The sequence below is a fragment of the Olea europaea genome, unplaced genomic scaffold (assembly GCF_002742605.1).
Source record: "Olea europaea var. sylvestris unplaced genomic scaffold, O_europaea_v1 scaffold827, whole genome shotgun sequence".
Lineage (NCBI taxonomy): Eukaryota > Viridiplantae > Streptophyta > Magnoliopsida > Lamiales > Oleaceae > Olea > Olea europaea.
The window spans coordinates 135,256-140,865 of NW_019266709.1; the positions used below are offsets into that span (position 1 = coordinate 135,256).

The 5,610-nt window shown below is 32.3% G+C and overlaps 1 long non-coding RNA gene across 1 annotated transcript; it reads right to left on the reverse strand.

The window, feature by feature from the left end:
- Positions 1-881: 881 nt before the first annotated feature.
- Positions 882-3,650, reverse strand: LOC111391706. Its single transcript, XR_002702155.1, has 3 exons — positions 3,367-3,650; positions 1,200-1,417; positions 882-1,117 (listed from the first exon to the last, which is right to left on the reverse strand). It is a non-coding gene; the product is annotated as an uncharacterized LOC111391706 (long non-coding RNA).
- Positions 3,651-5,610: the final 1,960 nt, after the last annotated feature.

Here is a 5,610-nt window from a genome sequence, read left to right on the forward strand (position 1 = left end):
TTAAATTTGGATCCGACGGTTCTAGTTCTACTGACTAAATATTCGAAAATTTTGAGTCAATTCGATTCTTATTAGAATCGAATCGAATCGAACCTAACCATGTCCAGTCCTATCAACACAGGCCTTAATTCAAATGAGAACCAAACTGAACCGGACCATATCTAGTCCTACCAACACAGGCCTTAGTTCAAATTATCAGGTGGCTTATTGTTTGTTTAGCTAATAATTGTATGTCTTTAGATTTTCATTTTTGTAATGTGTGTGCGTGTTTTGGTGTTTTTTATGAGGATTGAAAATCAGTTGATCGCATTGGTGAGCCACCGCATGTTACCAAGGTTCTAAAAATCGCCAGGAGTGGTAAGGGGCAAAGTCAAGTTGCAATATTTACGATCGTAGGTATAGTATGATTTTTCTTTATTTTATTTTATTTTTAATTTTAACACCATTAATAAATATTGTAATTATACCATTGGCGATTATTCCTTTTATTAATTAACTATTTAACCTTTCTTTAAAAAAAATTAAAATAAACGTGCATGCCTAGGAATACTTATTGCTGCGTAAGCTCACTTTAGTCCATCAAATATAGAGTTGACCGCCTTTTTTAGTCCCTCTCCATATGCGAGAGTTTTTCCTCAAGCACGCTACTTAGGACTTTTTTATCCCACCGTTTAGAACATCTTATGTTTAACCTTTTTAAATATTTGGACAATAATAATACTAAATAAATAAAGTCATATGCCTAGGCTTCATTAAAAGAATTTTATATTTTCCCTACAAAATTTATTGGTGGGGAAATGCTCTTATTTGTGGAGAAATACCTTTGTAGACGAAAAAAGTTTGTAGGCACGTTTATGGGACAAACATCGAGGAGATAGGTATGAGACAACAAATTTTTGAAATTTGTGGGCTAAGATTTTTTCTTACGAATCCTTTGGAGACAAATACAATTCGTCGCGTAAGTTTTCCTCCGACAAAATAATTCGTCTACTAAAGTTACTTCTACACATGAAGCGAATAAATGACATTCACCAAATATAGTTACATCTAAAGAACGTGAACCAGTACGATGATTGTACTTCTTTGATCGATTCACTATGTTTGCTGATGATGCTTTCTGCAAAGAAAAACATATAGATATTACACAACAAAATTAGAAGTAAAAGTTGTGAACTAGTAAAGAATTATACAATAAATACCTTGAACTTATTGGAGTTCAAGTGATTTCATAGGTCCACCCACTGATTTACACGTCTATCGAGCATCTCCAAATGGGATTGGCTAATGCATTCTCATGTGTCTTTTGCAACTTTTAGTATGCACTCAACTCAACCTTAAACTCTCTATACCTCCCATTATATAGTCTATTTATATAATTTGTCAATCTCGAGTCTTTTAAATCTAGCTCGAAGTTCGTCTGGAATTCACATAATTAAAAAAATCATAAAATAAAAAGAAACCATAATTAGAACAAACTATCCAATTCTAGAAAACAAACCACAAAGTAAAAATAAATAAAATCACAAAATGAAATGAGTAATGTTTATAATGAATTGATGGAAGCTCAAACTAAACTTTGCACATCTAGTTAATGTTCATAATGAAACAGAAACTAGAAACATAAATCACTTCACTGACCATTTTGAAATTAACCCCACAAAAGCCAATTTCATTCTACTCAAATAATTAAACACAAGATATTTGGCTACTGGACTGGGCCTTATATTTTCTTCTTTTCCTAAGACCAAGATGATAGCAAGTACATGATCTTGGCCGTGTCTAGCTTTAGAAGTAACCTTCCTAAACAATAAGTTATAGCCGCTTGAGGTAGGCATTTTTGGGCTTTATCATAGACAATCACAAGAATCTCGACAGGTTAAAAAATTTAAAGGAAATAATGGTAAGTTTGTTGCTGATGTCTCTCCCTCACACGCACGGCTATACACCATGAGCATTAACCTCATTTCAGATGCCATCTTTCACTCCTTTCCATCTCGGTGAGCAGGGCCATGAAGTTTCCATTCTCCATAACTCTGTACTTCTTTGTCAGCCATTTTCTCCTTTAGTTTCAAATTGTGTCTTCCCATCTTTTTGGATCTGTTTGAGAATCATGTTTGCTTTTGCAGAATGGATTCTTATGCTACATAACTCCATTTAGACTTAGTTATCTATTTTTGTATTTTAAATGCTTTATACAAACACAAACCAACTTGCTTGCCCCGCTTTATGCCTTAGCTTGGCAGATGTTTTCTACTCAGAGCTAAACAATTTTGCCTGGTTTATAACCTCCACAGTCAATGTGCAATCAGGTAGATGCAACCAGTTCTGAATAAATATCAACGTTTTCCATTAAACAAACTCAAATCTCAGGACAGAAAATTCAGTCAAGAAGTCTATCCATTATTTGATAGCCAAGAGAATGCTGGATAGAGGTGTACAAGAAACACAAAGAACCAGGAAGTGGCCAAATTAATGACTACAATGAGAATCTTGTTAATAAAAAAACTCCATTAGAAAAACAAACCAGCTCAGGTTAGACCCTACTGTTGGCAGGCAGGGGCAGAACACCATTGAAAAAGTCACCAAAATATCCATGGGGCTCGTGTACTAGGTTTGATATTATGTCTCTTAGTGTAATTATTCACCCTCGTAAAATAATAACCAAAACGGCTAACTCTTTAATAGGCAATGAAGAAGAGGATTGATTTGCATATTTTCCTATTCATCTTGATCAAGAAATTCAACGATAGATTATGGCAAGGCTAAGCATAATATAAGCTCTCAGTTCATACTCATGTACAGACGCAAAAAGCTTAAATATTTTTGCTGCAAGGCACTAAAATTTTCAGGAAGATTATGTTTTATGTTCATTGTTGTCTGAAAAAGAAGGCAATTAATCAACTTGCACTTATTCGATCAGCTTCTCCAAGAAAACTTTGATCAACAAAAACCCAGAATTCATATAGATTGAAAGAATGAAAACTTCCATAACCGGGGGAAAAAAAACAAAACAAAACTATCCAAAATCATAAAGAACTTGAGATTTAACCGAATAGAACAAGACAACAGAAGAAAACAGCAAAAAGATCATTGTCTTGTTATTACTAAAATGAGAAACGTACGAACATATATGTAATTACTAAAAACCCATGAAAACGTCAAAAATTCCCAGAGAAATAGACCTCAATTCATGCGACAAAACTTAGAATCCACAACACAAACTGCAAACTCGAGTCCAGAAACAAATAATGAAACCCGATAATCCGAAGAAAACCAAAATTCGACTAATTAGCACTAAAATTGGGACCAAAGTAGAAAAACAAAAAATATGATTTCAAAAAATTACGACAAAAGAGAGCAACTCACACGTATGTGGGCGCGGAAGAGCTTATTGCAAAGAGGGCATCAATTGAAGAATATCACAAAAATCTGTAGATGAAGCCGAAATTTCTTGATGATCAATATACTGTGCATCAATTGGAGAAATTAGATTTGGGCGGATTAAGCAACTCTCTCAAAAGGAGGGTATTAAGCAACTCTCTCAAAGGGAGGGAATTGAATAATTTTGGGGGAATATTTTTTGGAGGCAAAGAAGATTGAAGGCGGCAAGAGAGGGAATGAAATTTTGGGGGAATATTTTAATCACTAATTACGTGTGTGATTGAAGATGGCAAGAGAGGGTTTTTATTTTTGAATTTTGTTAAAAAAAAAATGTATTTTCACTTTTTCTTTTAGTAATCTTTTAACCTCAAATATAATTTGTGGGACTAAAATTAAAGATAGTAATTGATAATTTTTCTCCTTAATTATTAGCCACAAAGAGGTCTAATATTTTTGTTGGAAAAAGATATATTTTTCCCGACAAAATTTTTGTCGGGAAAAGATAAAATTTTTGTGGGCACGACTTTATCTAATGCTGAAAATTTTGAATTAAAACATAACCCTACGAAACTTTTTTTTGTGGGGAAAAGTGAATTCAGCAAACAAATCTCAATTTGTCAGTGAAAATTTTGTAGGAAAATCATATATTTCTTGTAGTGCTTACTTTTTCTACCTAAGCGCACTTTAGCTTGACAAATATAGATTTGATCGCTTTTTCCATCCTTCTCCATATGCGAGGATTTTTCCTCAAACTTCCCGCTTCTGCCAATTCTTTCCATTTAGAATATTGTATATCTGAGACAAAACTAGAAAGACATAAGTGTGTACCATCAAAAATTGAACTTAAATAGTTGTCTGTTTAATTAGATGCAATTTTGAACCATCTCATATAAAACTTTAAGTCGTTTGAGAAGGAATGCATTTATCCATTTGAATTCAATTTTTCAACAAAAATACTTTTATCCTCTATTTTCAGAATACATCTTAAAGTGACATAGAGAATCTATACATTGAAGTGATAAAGTGCACGAAATTACTAAGAGGTGTGTATTTTAACTATTGGGATTTCGATAATATTGGAATAAACAATATTAAAGAGATCATGAGCAACAAACAAGCAATTGTTTGGGGATCTAAGTATTTCAGCAATGCCTCTATTCTTTTATTTTTTAAAAATTTTTCGGTATAAATTACTTTTCAAAGTCAAACTTTAATTTTAACTACATTTTATAGAATCTTCAAGTACTATATCCACCATTTATTTCTTGAAAAGAAATTTTAATAAAAAAATGAAACCTAAAGAGAGGCCATAAATCCATACGGTTAGTAATGTCTATTTTGGATGGGTGGCTAAGAGTCTTACGGCATAACAGTATTTTATAATATTTCAATTTATTCAATATTATATAAATAATATTTATTTTTGAGTTAAACATCAATCGCATTATGAGTTATGTACTTGCATGGAAGTACACAAAATTTAACTCGTAGTTCGATCAAGAAGGATTTATCTTGGATCGACTTAGAGAGGTTGACTTTTTATCTGTGTCGAAGAATCACATACTCTACCAATAGGGTACACAATTTGTCTTGATTGTGACAATTATCCCTTCTGTGTAATGACACTGATATAATTTGGTGTATTGAATTGGACCAAATGAAGTGTTAGACCGTGCTAAATAAATTAGTACATGTGAATATCTAATAGATTATCTAGATCAACTACAAGATACTGATTGCTATCCATGAACATGAAGTTTTTGATATGTCATGAGTAAGATCAATGAAATAGTGAGAATGCATTTGCATTCGGTATCCATCACCTTGTTCGATAGGTAAATGCATTAATGTCATTATTATTTTTTTATAGAATAGTTTAAATTTGAGCTCAATAGTGGAGGATACTTGAATCATTAATTATTTGTTCTTGTCAAGAAAAAACATTTTTAAGAATATGCAACAGTAACAATTCAAGAGTTCAGTTTCTCCCTCGTCGTTAAAAATTGAAAATAATAATAATATTGAGCAGTCTCAGTTTGGCTTGACTCGATATAAATTATATAACTCTGATCGGGCAATTAGAAAAAGAATGAATATTATTTTCGTGTTTTTCTTTGTTTGTTCCATCATCTTGGAGTTCTTGATTTGTGATTGAAGTTTCCATTCACCAACTTTGAAGAATATTGAAAAGATCTAAGCTTAAAAGCTTCAATTTAAGTTCAAGATTCC